Source organism: Acinonyx jubatus, chromosome A2 (genome assembly GCF_027475565.1).
Source record: "Acinonyx jubatus isolate Ajub_Pintada_27869175 chromosome A2, VMU_Ajub_asm_v1.0, whole genome shotgun sequence".
NCBI lineage: Eukaryota > Metazoa > Chordata > Mammalia > Carnivora > Felidae > Acinonyx > Acinonyx jubatus.
In genome coordinates this window covers 127101507-127115746 of record NC_069383.1, presented here as the reverse complement: position 1 = coordinate 127115746, position 14240 = coordinate 127101507, and the positions used below count along the sequence as shown (strand labels likewise).

The 14240-nt window shown below is 50.4% G+C and overlaps 1 long non-coding RNA gene across 2 annotated transcripts; it reads right to left on the bottom strand.

The window, feature by feature from the left end:
* Nucleotides 1-3247: 3247 nt before the first annotated feature.
* On the bottom strand, nt 3248-13315 carry LOC113594626 (uncharacterized). 2 transcript variants are annotated; one of them, XR_008297037.1, is made up of 5 exons: nt 13003-13315; nt 10963-11053; nt 8357-8522; nt 4010-4118; nt 3248-3885 (listed from the first exon to the last, which is right to left on the bottom strand). It is a non-coding gene; the product is annotated as an uncharacterized LOC113594626 (long non-coding RNA). The 2 variants fall into 2 exon arrangements; XR_003415025.2 differs by lacking the exons at nt 10963-11053; nt 13003-13315 and adding an exon at nt 9712-9972.
* Nucleotides 13316-14240: the final 925 nt, after the last annotated feature.

The window sequence follows — 14240 nt, the reverse complement described above, 5'->3', positions numbered from 1 at the left end:
GAAGACCCAGAGACCACCTCTCAATGAAGGGACTTGAGGCAGTGTGGTCAGCAGCACCTCCAAAGCACCTGCCCCGGGCCAGGACATTTCGGCCACTGGACCGCTGACACCTGCTGTAAAGCACCCTTACTGGCTCAGCAGAGCCTGAGAAGGTTCAGAACCCTTGTCAGGCCTACCTGCCGCTCGCCTTCTTCCTCCACCCGGTCCTGCTCCCTCCACCTTCCTCTCCCAGGCCTTGACCTCCAATAAACATCTTGTACCCCAGACTCCATTTCTGGGTGAGCTTCTAGAGAGCCCCGCCTACACCATTCTCCACTGGCAAACGTGTTTTATATCTCACCCCAAGATGTGAGTGAGAAAGAGGGGAGAATAGCACCTGATACAACCTTTCAGTACAGAGAGACAGACAGAGACAGAGAGAAACAGAGGGGGGCGTGGCGGGCAGGGGGGAGGGGGAGAGAATGCAAACATGGGGGCACTTCCCAGTCCCCAGGACTGAGCTGGCCTGCACCACTACTCTGTCAAGCTGCCAGGTGGGAGGAAGGCAGGACAATAGGACTGAGGGGAGAGAGAGACGGTGGGCCTCCTCCCATGAGGCCCCACTCCAGTCCCCTAGCTCTCTGGCCACAGAGAAGGGAGACAGCCATTTGTTTACTTATTTCTAATGTTTATTTATTTATTTTGAGAGAAGGGAGAGACAGAGCAGGAAGAAGGGCAAAGAGAGAGGAAAAGACAGAATCCCAAGCAGGCTCCACACTCAGGGCGGAGCCCAACATGGGGCCCGATCTCCCAAGCGTGAGATCACGACCTGAGTGGACATCAACGGTCAGACGCTTAACCATCTGAGCCAGCCGGGCGTCCCGTCCTGCCTTTTAAGGCAATAATCTCACCACCTAAGAAACACCGCCCAGTGCTTGCCCCGAGGGTGAATAAAAAGGGGTAGAGGCACATGGAGATCCTTCCCTCAGAGGCCACCAACTCCCCTTCCTTCCTTTGTCCCAAGAACAGTGTTCTTCGCACCGAGGAGCTGCTGACAGAGGTTCTGGCAGCCCCGTGAACTGGGGTCCAGAGAATCAAGTTCCACCCGGGCCAAAGCTTATCAACACTCATCCAAACCCGCTTTGAGAATCAGCGGGGTGGTCCACAGAGAAACCAGCCTCACCAAAATTGGCTCGGTCAACAATCGCTGCCTTATCAAGGGAACGGCAGGCTTGTGTGCCGGAGACAGCCAGACGGTGTCTGTCCTCAGGGCATTGGAGGATTTGACTGGTGAACAGACGCAGACTCCCGTAACTTCTAGAACAAAGTCAAGATAAGTGACATAAGTGGTTTTTGAAAAAGAGTGCCTGTGGGAAATATCTCCTTCAGCTGGAGTGGGCAAGAAGCTTCTGGAAGGGGGAAATATTTAAGCCTAAGCCAGTGCTGTCCAACAAACACATAATGTGGACTCTAATGCAAGCCACATCTGTACCTTTAGGTTTTTTAGTAGCCACACTGACAAGGGTAAAAAAGAACCAACAGGAATTAATCTTAAACATGTTCTTTAGTTGACTGCCCCGCAATTCAAAATATTAATTCAACAATAATAAAATCAATCTGATGTTTTACAGCCTTTTTTTTCATATGAAGTCTGAAACCTGGTGTGCCCTTAACACCTCCCTCATATGACACTTTGGAAGAGACACAGTCCAAATGCTTACAAGTGACGAGAGGTGAGTGACCACTGTACTGGACAGTGAAGTTCTACATTCTTGCCTCGTGGGATATTCACGGACCCAAGCACATTCATTGCCTTGGCATCACCTGAGAGCTTGTAAGGAGCAGAGCACCTCAAGTCCTGCCCCAGACCTCCGACATCAGCACCTGCATTTTAACCAGATCCCCCAAGCGACCTCAGGGCAGAATTTAAGAAGAGAGGCTCCAAAGTTTTCCCCCCCCTCACGCCACACATCCAATCCACCATTCACCCAGTTCTGTCCAGTCCAACTTTCAACTATCTCCCAGATCTGTTGCACCTGCTCCCTGGCCCTGTCACCGCTGTGATGCAAACCTGATCTGGGTTGAACTGTGTCTCCCAAAAGGATGTCCAAGTCCCAACCCGCAGTGAAGGTGAACTTATTTGGAAATAAGGTCTCTGTAGATGCTCAAGTTAGCAGGGGATTATTAGGGTGGGTCCTAATCCGATAGCACAGGCATCTGACTACCAAGGGGGGAATTTTGACACAGACACACACCGAGAATGAGCGCCATGTGAAGATGAAGGCAGAGATCAGGTGTTGCAGCAGAAGCCAGGAAACATCCAAGATGGCCAGCAAAGCACCAGGAACTAGGAGAGGCATGGACCAGACTGGCCTTCACAGTCTCATAAGGATCAGCCCTAGGGACATGCTGATGGTGGATGCCTAGCCTCCAGAACTATGACAGAATATGTATGGCTTTTGTTTTAAGCCCCCCATTTGAGTAACAGCAGCCCTAGCGCAGTAGTTAGTACATACACGACCGCTATATAGCAACCAACACCTGTCCCCTCTTCCAGTAGTCCCATCACCCACCACAAAACCCTCAAAGATCCACAAAGGATGCCTCAGTCACAACCAGAGGGACTTCTTCAGAGTGAATATGGGAGCAGATCACTCACTCACCCTTCCCATCGCTCTGCATTCCATTTCGATTTTTGTTAATGTTTATTTATTTTTGAGAGAGAGGGAGAGAGAGAGAGACAGAACCTAAGTCGGGGAGGGGCAGAGAGAGAGAGGGAGACACCGAATCCAAAGCAGGCTCCAGGTTCTGAGCTATCAGCACTGAGCCCAACACCAGGCTTGAACCCATGAACTGTGAGATCATGACCTGAGCCAAAGTCCACTGCTCGACTGACTGAGCCACCCAGGCGCCCCTGCCTTCCATTTTCGTTTAGCCCCTCATTCTTAATATACCTGGTGTACACACACACACACACACACACACAGAGTCATGTTATCCCTTGACAAGCCAACTCTTTACCTCCTCTAGGCTTTGATACTTGCTCTTCCTTACTCATAAACACTGGTCCCTTCACTCCCTGCCCCCCAACCCAGGTTGATTGTCTCTACTCATCTTTCCAGTTTCACTTCTTCAAGGGTCCTTCAGTAATCACCCAGCCTAAATAAGGCATCTGTTTTTGTCTCTCCTAACCCCTCGCTGGTCCTTGATAGAATACCATTCCAAGTGTGGACCAGTGATGGGCCACCAACAGGTTGTTATGCATCCATATCAACATACAGCATTTGAGGGTTTAGAAACTTTTATTATAGGGCATCCAAGCAGGGGATGGGTGGACCCATCTCATTAGACAGGGTGAAGTATCATCCAACTCACAATACAAACTACACACAAATCATGCACAGTAGGACCATGTTTGATGGGAAATGAAAAATAATAGGTCTTTGCTCACAGATAGCAGAGAAGCACTGCTTTATAGAAACCATCACTAATAACCCGATTTTAATTGGCCTGCCTCTTCACAGACTGAGTTTCATGATGGTGACAGCTATTTTGCTCACCACCGACCCCAAGACCCACCAATGTCCAGCACAGAGAAGGGGGGTGACAAACACTGTACATATAAATGAATGGGTTGAATTAGGACAGGCAAGGGAATTATGATAGGCAGGGGTGTGGAGAATGTTCAAGGGGGACAGAGGGCTTGAGGCCAACATTTGAAGGCGAGAAACCACTAGCAAACGCAAGCCTGACTGCACTATTTTTAAAGCCTGGCGACTTCACATTAGGGAATTACTCAAACGTTAATATGGGGCCCAGCCGGACAGATGGAGAATTCCAGAGGAATGGATAGATTCTTTCGATCCTGGGCTGCATTCTGTTTTCCCAATTGTTTCTGGCAGAAGCCTAAAGAAAAATGCAAACCAGATGTACAGGGAAATATTTTCCTGGTCAGGAAGAAAAGACAAAGTGACTTATCCTGCTTTCACATTGCTGCCCCTCCAGCACAGGCTAGATTCCCAAACTTTACCTTGAACCGCTTGAAGACACTCCAGAACCTTCTCCAGCCTCATGTGCTTGGGGTAACCTGGAGGCCGGTGCTGTGGTCGCCACGGGGCTCTCCCTGGGGTCTCTCCAAGCTGGAGAAGCAGATGGAAATCTTATTTCTGCTTCTTGCTGCAGAAGCATGAGCTCCGGGGCTACATAATGAGCCGGGAGCCTAAGCGAAAGAGAGCTAGTGCCAACAGTTTGGGCGGGCTGCAGGGAATTCATCTGCCCCTTGCATCCTCTGGAGACACTGGCTCCTGCTAGGGCCTCCCTGGTCCTCCTCCAGGCCTCAGCCTCCCCGCCACGATGGTTGGTGACCTCGACCCAGAAGAGCCAGCATTTGCCAAGAGCAAGAAAGCAAGCCAAGTGTGCCTTCAGGAGTTCTGACAAACCCTGAAGCGTCCTCAAAGGACCTCCTGGCTGATTAGCCCCTCCTGTGCCCAACCCTATCAACCTGTTTCAGTCTCACAGTCCATCCCCAGGTCCTCTGAGATCCTCGTCTGCAGTCATGTGAGGAGTGGTGCTAAGGGGAGGACGTGCTCCTTCACTGCTTCTCAAAGAGTGGTCCCCAGACCAGCAGCATCAGCATCATCTGGGAACTTGGAAGGATTGCAGATTCTTCTGTGTGCGTATTTTGCTTTTATTTTTTATTTTGGGGGGTGTTTTGTTTTGTTTTTGAGAGAGCACGAGCTGAGGGAGGGATGGGGCAGAGAGCTAGGGGGACAGAGGATCTGAAACAGGCTCGATCTGACAGCAGCAATGAGCCCAATGTGGGGCTTGGACTCACAAACCGCGAGATCATGACCTGAGCCAAATTCGGATGTTCAGCCGCCTGGGCCACCCGGGTGCCCTGATTCTTTTGCTACTTATTACCCACCCCTAGGTTCTCCCACTCAAGTCCCTAAGGAGCCAGGTGTGTGATCCAGCTGAGGAAACTCAAATGTGCTTTCCCAGCTAAGAGAGGCACAGCCAGCCAGCTCTACCCAAAGGATGCAAAGTAGAAGGTGGGCTTGATTTTACCAGATCTTTCCATTTCTCAAGAGTGGCTAGAAATGTGGATTTTTTTTTTCTTCACGTGAAATCTCCCGATTTTTAAACATTGTTTTTTTTTTTCTACACATAATGCAAGACTCGCCATCCCCGGTGAGGAAAACTTCATCCTTCCAGTCACTTGGACCAAAAGTTATCCTTGATTCAACTTGCCCTTTCTCACTCCCCACCTCCCATCTATTAGGACGCCCCTTTGGCTACACCCTCAGAAGGCATCCAGCATGAGCTACTGCTCCCTGCCTTCACTCACCTACAGCCCCAGACCAAGCCACTGCTCGAGCCACCACGGGACCCAGGCAAACTGTGCAGCCTCCTCCCCATTGCCAACTTTCACCCTGGGCCCATGCATATGAGTTTCTTTTTTTTTAATATGAAATTTATTGTCAAATTGGTTTCCATACAACACCCAGGGCTCATCCCAACAGGTGCCCTCCTCAATGCCCATCACCCACCCTCCCCTCCTTCCCATCCCTCCCCCCCTCCCCATCAACCCTCAGTTTATTCTCAGTTTTTAAGAGTCTCTTATGGTTTGGCTCCCTCTCTCTCTACCTTTTTTCCCTTCCCCTCCCCCATGGTCTTCTGTTAAGTTTCTCAGGATCCACAGAAGAGTGAAAACATATGGTATCTGTCTTTCTCTGTATGACTCATTTCACTTAGCATAACACTCTCCGGTTCCATCCATGTTGCTACAAAAGGCCATATTTCATTCTTTCTCATTGCCACGTAGTACTCCATTGTGTATATAAACCACACTTTCTTTATCCACTCATCAGTTGATGGACATTTAGACTCTTTCCATAATTTGGCTATTGTTGAGAGTGCTGCATGCATGTGAGTTTCAACAAAGCCACCAAAGCGCCCCTTTACAAATGTAAGCTAGATCATGCGCCACCTCTGGTCACACCCCACAATGGCAGTTTATTGCACTCATGGTGAAAGCCAAAGTCATCCAAAGCTTTACATGACTTGGTCTTCCTACAGTTCCCTCCTCAACATTACCTCCACTCCCCCTTGCCCAGCCTGTCCAGCTGCAGTGAATGCCGTGTTGTGCTTCCAACAGTCCAGGCATGCTCCCAACATGGGTCCCTCTCACTGGCGTTCTCAATGCCTGGAACATTCCTCAAAGCTCATCTCTCACCTCCTTCGAGTGTCTATTCAAATGTGTTTCGCAATGAAGCCCATCCCAGCAGCCTTATCAAACATCGCCTCCCTGGCATTCTGAGTACCCATGAGCCAGCTTTATTTATTTTAGCACTTAACCACATAATATACTATGTACATGTATATCTATATCTACTTGACTGTCTATTTTCATCTGCTAGAATTTAAGATCCACAGGAGCAGGAATTTGTCTGATTGATGCATCCTTAGTACGTACAACAGTATCTGGTACGCAGTAGGTACTCAGCAAATAGGTGTTAAACAAATAAATGAATGAATAGCAGACTGGATACTGTCACCAAGCAGCTCTGTGTTTATAGTTCAGTCAGAATTTCTTCAAGATTTGCTCCAAGCCCAAATCTTGCTTATACTCACGGGAATTTCAGTCCTGCTGCTGGCTGGCCAGAGGGCCATTTAAGGACAGACAGTATTTCTGGGGTCCATGAATCAAGAGCTACCTCCCTTTCCTGCATAGAGCCCTGTCCTGCCCACATCTAGACAAACACTCCTGCCTTTGCCAAGTTTTTCATCCCGGAACGTGGCTTCTCTGAAGTCTGCACAGTAACTGTCCTCTAAGCCAATGTTTTCAAAAGAGTATTCTTTGCAACACTGGTCCCATGAGAGTCTCCAAGAAAAATAAGTTCTGGAAATACACACACACACACACACACACACACACACACACACACACACTTTCTCTCTCCTTAGAGTTCACAATACATGTTAGCATTTTAAAGGCTTCAATCTGGTAGTGCGTTCGTTACCTCTTTATTTGCTCCTGTGTTTCTCAAGTTTGTTAGACCACACAACCCCTTCCCCCAATGAAACACCTATTAATAATACTCCAGGACACAAATGCTCTGAGCAAGCAGTTTCATATTCTTTATCCTCTTATGGGGCAGGACAGGGGAGTTCAAAGAAAACTATATCCTATTCATTTTTCCAGCCACTTGCTGGAACTTGCAAGGATACTGAGACTTCCTCATGCCCACACTTTCAGGCTAATGATATGTCTCTCTTGCTACTGCTGTCCCCAACTTGTAAAGTGGGGGTGGTGGATTTATCTTCACCTTCATCAGCTATGGTTCTCCCCATTGCAAGTGACAGAAAAACAGACTCAAATAGGTTTAAGCAAAGACAAAGGGAATTCACTGGTACGTATAAGTGGAAAAGTTTAAAGGTATGGCAGCTTCAGGCATGGCTGGATCAAGAGTCCAACCAGGATGTTAGAATGCAATTTCATGCATTTTCCAATTCAGCCTTCAAGACAATATGGCCACCACAGCACCAAGCACACCTCCTCTCACATTCAAATACAGCTAGATAGAACCAAAACCTTTACTGATAGCCCCCTCTAAAATCCTTAGCTCTTCTCTGATTGGACCTGCATAGAATATGTGACCATCCCTGAACTGTGGCCAAAAGGATAGGATGCACTGACTGGCTTAGGCTGAGGCCTGATATTCCCCTCTTGGAGCTAGCTTAGACTCTACCCAGACAGACAAGTAGGGTTGAGAATTGGTGACAAATGGGTCTCCCCACCCCCTGCCAAAAAGTCAGGCATTATGCCGGAAACAGGGAGGATGGACGCTGAGAAGACCATGCTGAGTCGTGTGCCACCCCGCCCTTTGCACACACATCCAAACACTAAACACCCTCCAGAAAGTGGTCCCGGATTCCCCAAGCCAGAACTAAGCAACCCTCTTGAGGAACTGATGTATACAAACAAATAGCTGTGGAACACAATAGGAATTTTTCAGGTTCACAAGAGGAAGCAGTAGGAGTACAAAAGATTTGGAGTCAGAAAGGCTTGAATTCACAGTCTGGATGTATAACCTCGGATGAGTTACTTAACCTCCCGCAATTTCAGTTTTGTCATCTCTAAGGATTCGAGTTTTCTAATCATTCGCACTCATGGTGGGAAACGTCTATAATAAAATCTAGAGAGCAAACTCCAGTCAGCCATTATCCCAGCTCCCCATGGTTACGTCTTGCCCGCTGCCCGCCTCTAGACCCCACTGTGTTTTAATCAGCCCCTCACGACAGGGTCAGGTCTCCCCTGGATTTCTCCAGAAACATCCGCTCCGTGGCAGCTTGGGGACACGTGTCCTGGTCTCACCATTCTGCCAGCGGGGAGCTGTTCCCTTGCGGTCTAGCCTGCAGCCCTCCCGTTACACCTGAAGTCAGCTCCCGTGTTCTCAGCCCATGCTGCTCTCACCGAGGTGAGCTTCAAGACCAGAAACTGTTTCCGGCAGCTGCCAGGACTCACATGAAGCACACAAGCTCTGGGGATAAAACAAAAGTCAATACAAGTATTCAGCTTCAGGCCATACAAAAGCCCTCCTGACTTGAGATGACAATGGAAGAAAGCAGGTCCAGGCACCGAGCATGCATCTTTTTTTTTTTTTTTTTTCCCATTAGGAGACAGCCAATCACACTGAGAGGAGGGTGACAAAGCTCTCTCTCCTTGTGGCAGAGATAAACCATGGAGATGGAGAGGAGACATGAAAAGCAGAAAGATACGTGAAGGTAAACACGGACCAATCCGGTCAGCCGTGGGGCTTCTATTTTACGAGAGGGATTCAGGGACTGGTGCTCTAGGAGACAGTGATAAACTTGGAGCATTGAGGCAAGTGGACACAGTCTGGAGTTCTCACGAGGGCTCAGATGTACTCCCACTCATTTATTCCTTCATTCCCTAGTCTAATACGGATTAAGCATGTAACCTGTGCTCAGTGCGTCTGGCACAGACAGACACAAAATGCCCCGGGCCCCACCCTTGCTGAACTCAATCCAGAGGCAAAGACAGGTGATAAACACGCAAACCCTTCAAATAAATACGCAGCTACAAACTGGAACAAACACTAAAATGAAACGCACCCAAGCAGTAAGGGAGAGTACCAGGTGAGCCGTGCTTGCTCGCTGCGGTCAGAGAAGGCACTTATCGACCCAAACGGGGAGAAAGAAGAGGAAGCCCACAGATGCCAAGAAGGAAAGACCCGTGTTCAAGGGCAGAAAGCAGCCAGTGGGGCTGGAGCTTACTCAACACGTGATGGGGACAAAAGCGTGTGGTGCAATCAGAGGAGGAGGGAGAGACCGAATCACATAGGGACACCTGGGTCCTGATAGCGCTTAGATCTTAGCTGAAGGGCAAAGCCTCTTTTCTAAGCCACCACGGTCCACTGGGATCCTATTCATGGCACCTGCATACGTTTGAGAAACGCAATTTGCATGACGCCTCACTTATTTGAGTAACAGAGAGCACCCACAAGAGTAGGGGGGCCCTTACAGTAATCTGAGCTCTCTCAGGGGGGCTGGAGGCCACAAACCAGGAAAGCCCCTGACTTGGATCATATCAAGAGACAATCCAGGGACCTCAAATAATCTCTGCCTAGGGAGGAATAAGGAGACACAGATAAAACAGGATAATGAGAAGCGTCCATGGGAGCCCCTGAATAAACAGCTCTCTCCCACCTTCAAGCTGTCACCCAGGTCACTCAGGTGTAAGTGCCATACTCAGACAGACTCAAGCCTCAGCATCACCCGGGAGCTTGTCAGAAATGCAGCCCGTATCGGTTTCTTATTGCTGCTGTAACAGCTGACCACACACTTAGTAACTCAAAACAACGCGGAAGTATGACCTCACAGTTGCTGAGGGCAGAAGTCTGAAACAGGTCTCCTGGGGCTAGAAGCAAGATGTTGGCAGGGCTATGTCACCCTGGAGGCTCTAGAGGAAGATCCTTTTTCTTGCTTGCTCCAGCTTCTAGAAGGCACCTGCATTCCTTGCCTCAAAGCTCCCCAGTTCCCTTTTCAAGGCCAGCAGAAGCAGCTGGTTCCGTCTCACATTGCATCCGTCAGACCTCCACTGGGCCCACCTGGATGGGCCAGGATCATCTCCCATCTCCAGGTCAGCTGACTAGCAGTCTTTATCCTCCTCAGCCTATCACCCACCACAGTCAGAGGTTCCGGGGATTAGGACGTGGACATTCTGGGGGCCCATCATCTGCCCAACCCATCGATGCCAGACAGACTGAAGCAGAATGGACATTTTAACAAGACCAGCAGGTGGCTCAGGGGCACATTCCAATTCGGGAAGCCCTGGCCTGGCAGCCCTGCCAGTGTAGACATCCCTCAGACCAGGCACAGGATGCCAGATGAGCGGGTTCAATCAGGCCACGAGGCATGAGGACCGCTCTTCTTGGCTCAGCGGCCACAGCTGCAAACATGCCCTCTGTCTCCACACGACCTCGAGCCCCTCATGGGCCTTTTGTCCGGAAACCTGGGCTCGAAGACAACCTCTTATAGGTGGTCTGAGCGTTTCGCAATGTTCCCCAAGGGGGAGCAAACGGGCGGAGACTTGCACACAGCATGAGGGAGGAACAGAATTTGCTCACCACCCCCACTGCAGGCCCAAGAATGGCCAGTCATGGGAAAAGGTCAGCAAAGCTTGCTTCGCGCCAAGCGAATTGTGATTCTCTACAATTAGGAACTGTAATTAGACGGGGGGAGCCTTGCAGGTTTCACAGATGAGATGACAGGCTCAGGTTGTGATTTGCTCAAGGTCACCGAGGGGAACAGTGGAGAAGTTTGCAGAACAGGGAGCTAGGGACAGCGGCATGAGTCTACACACCCTGCTGTTTCTAACTGGCTATTACTGAGGGACTGTGCCTCAACTGAAGGTCACCCGTCACAGGAAGGAGAGAGTAGAGATTAAGACCACCATACCTCTGGCTCCATCTGTTCTGAGGGAAAGCTGATCCTAACGACTGCCTGGACTCAGCCTGATCTGGCGGGTTCCTCACGCAGCCAGCCACACCTAGAATTTTCCAAGCATTCAGTGAAGCCCCAGAAGGATAGGTCCCCAGGCATCACTGCCTGGATCTCAGCAGGGGGAATGAAGCACAAGCCCTCTGGGGAAGGATGACCCAGGACATTTCCTGCCTGGAGCAGACCCATCATAGCCCGGCAGGTGCCCATAACCAGCAGCCAGTGCACAGTGCGCTGTCTGAGCCCCACATAGGTGCCAGCACCTGGAAATCTCTTCGGGATGCCCACTTCCAGGCAGAGCCTTTCCTCTGATTGTCCCGGAGCCCCCGCAAGGAGCTGACATTTGGAAGCTTCCCTCCACACCCCAGCAATGCTCAGCTTCCCTGCACTGCTAAAAAACATCTGGCTGGCTTGGCACCTAAGCCGGGTAAAAATAGCGTGCCATCTTGTGAGCGGGCACCACGCCATCTCAGCAGATGGAGACCAGTGCCGGCAGCCAAGAGACCGCTGAACGGTATGGAAGGCATTTGCAAAGGGCAAGATTCACAGCTGGAGGGGTCACGAGATTGAAGGCCAGGACCTGAGGTGAGGGGGCAGAAGTTAAACAAGAGGGCCACAGAAAGGGGCAGGACCTCTCTGCCTTTCACAGGAAGGACAGGGCAGTAGAAGACCGCACTTGAACACTGGAAGGCATCGGGGGGCAATGGTGAAGATCTGGTCTTGGAACCAGATGGACCCGTGCTTGATCCTACCATTGCCATTACTAGCTGTGTGACCCGGAGCCAGCATTTAACCTCTCTGGGCCTCAGTGTAAACCCACACTGCAGGGTTCTGATAGGCTATTCAGTCCCTCTTTCATTCAGTGGGTATATTATTGAATGTCAGGCACTGTGCTTGGTGTGGGACATGGCAGTGAGCACACGGCACTGAGGTCTCTTGTAGGAGACACACGTGAATTAAAAAGTGGCACGAATAAAGTAAAAATGTCATCTGAGGTAAGTGCCTCAATGGGAGGGTCTGTGGCATAATTAGACCATGTAATTGAGGGGTTGGGAAGCAGAGGCGCCCAAGTCGAGGAAAGCGTCCCCAAGGAAGGACAGTTAAGATCTGTAAGGTGAGTAGGGAAATAAATAGGGAAAAATGAGAGAAGATACCCTAAGCTCTTAGCACCGTGCCTGGGACCTGATAACTACCAGCAAGTGGAACTGATTATTAATGACTACTTACTGGAAATAAAATTGTAGCAACAGCAATCTATTGGATCCAGGATCAGAACACAGGGCTGCGGACCTCAGGACCATGAGCAGTCATTTCCAAAGCAAGAGTCTCACCTCTCGTCTCCACCCAGAGGAGAGAGGCCAGTGGACTTTAAAAATAAAAAACCGGGGGTGGGGGGCATCTGGGTGGCTCAGTCGGTTGAGCATCTGATTGGGGCTCAGGTCATGATCTCACAGTCTGTGAGTTCAAACCCTGCGTCAGGCTCTGTGCTGACAGCTCAGAGCCTGGAGCCTGCTTCGGATTCTGTGTGTCCCTCTCTCTCTGTTCCTCCCCTGCTCCCACGCTGTCTCTCTCTCTCTCTCAAAAATAAATAAAGGTTAAAAAAAATTTTTTTTTTAATTCCTTTCTCGTCTGCTAGGAGAGGCAGTCTCTGTAGCTTGCAACCACTAATGCTTACAGACACGCAGAATCCCAATATTTAAAAGGAATAAAAGTGGATATGGTCTGCTGAGACGTAGAAGAGTGGACAGGGGCTTCTCCCTCTCACACCGCACCCGTCGGTGGTTTCTTCTCTCAAAACTGCCGCAGGAGCCCGGGAGAGCTTGGCTGGAAACTCCTGATCTCACCCCATCCCTTTGTTAAAATAAGGAGAGCAAGGCAGGAGGGGTCCTCTGACCTGCCAAGTGAGAGTGGAAAACTCAGGCCCCCAACCTCCTGGGGCAGCACCCTTCCTGCCCACCCCCCGCCCCAACCCCCCACCCCCCGCAGCAGCAGGCCCACCAGAATCAAAGAGGCAAGGAGACCACAGGGCCAGGTAGAGATCAGGTGCATGGCATGGTCTCTGCTACTGGAAGTCACAGAAAACAGCAACAACACGATGGTCTGGGAGGGCTCCACCCCAGGCAGCCGGCTCATTGCTCATCCCTGCTCTTTATTTCCTCGGCTGCGAGCGGGTCCGTGCAGGCACACCTTTACCACGACACCTTCAAGTCATGACAGACGTGTGTCACAAAGGCCCTCTGCCATATTCCCACAACACGCCTCCCTGACTGGTCCCCAGTCCTACAAGATGCTCTGCAGAAAATGAGTTGCACAGGGGCGGCTGGATGGTTCGGTCGCTTAAGCGTTGGGCTCTGGATTTTGGCTCAGACCATGATCTCACAATTCGTGAGTTCAAGCCCTGCAATGGGCTCTGTGCTGACAGCACGGGGCCTGCTTGGGATTCTCTCTCTCCCCCTCTCTGCCCCTTCCCCACTTGCACTCTCTGTCTCTCTCTCTCTGTCTCTGCCAAAATACATAAACTTAAAAAAAAAAAATGAGTTGCAAGAACAAATGCCCCCTTTTCTAGACCCGACGGCACATTTTCTTACTTTCCCACACGTTACTATGAAATGAGAGGTGGTGTAGTGAAATGGTTATGAGTATGTACTGCGGCATGCCTGGGTCTGATGACCGGCTCTGGCCCTTCCTAGCTGTGTGACCTTGGGCAAGTTACTCAACCATTCCAGGTCTCAGCTTTCCCATTTGTAGATTGGCAATGAAATAAAAGATCCAACCATGTTAGTTCACATTCTGCAAGAGGCAGACTCCGCCATGAGACGAGATGTGTCGGACGTGTCCTGGGAGAAACACCTGTGCGAGAGTGCAGGGGTAACGCTGGAGGAGGCTGGGGACTATGTGAGGCCTTGGGGAACACCTGTTCCTGCCACAAAAGAGGAGAAACAAAAGCCTTAGACTGCCATGCAGTTCCAAGAAAGTTTGGGCAAATTTTTGAGGAGTTCTTGAGTTCAAGTCAGCTGTCAGACGAGTCCCAGGTCTCCCAGGATGGGGTCTACCTCGGTGTCCCTGACATGCTCAGTCACTGGCCTCTGCCCCAGTCCACGCGAGGTGTGTTCAGAGTGCACCCCTGGGGCCTGAGGTCAGTCACGCTCCCTGGAGTACTCCCTCTGGGATTCTTCAGCCCCTCCCAGCCCCACACCTACCTCAAAAGGTAGGACTGAGTCAATTTAGGTAAAAGC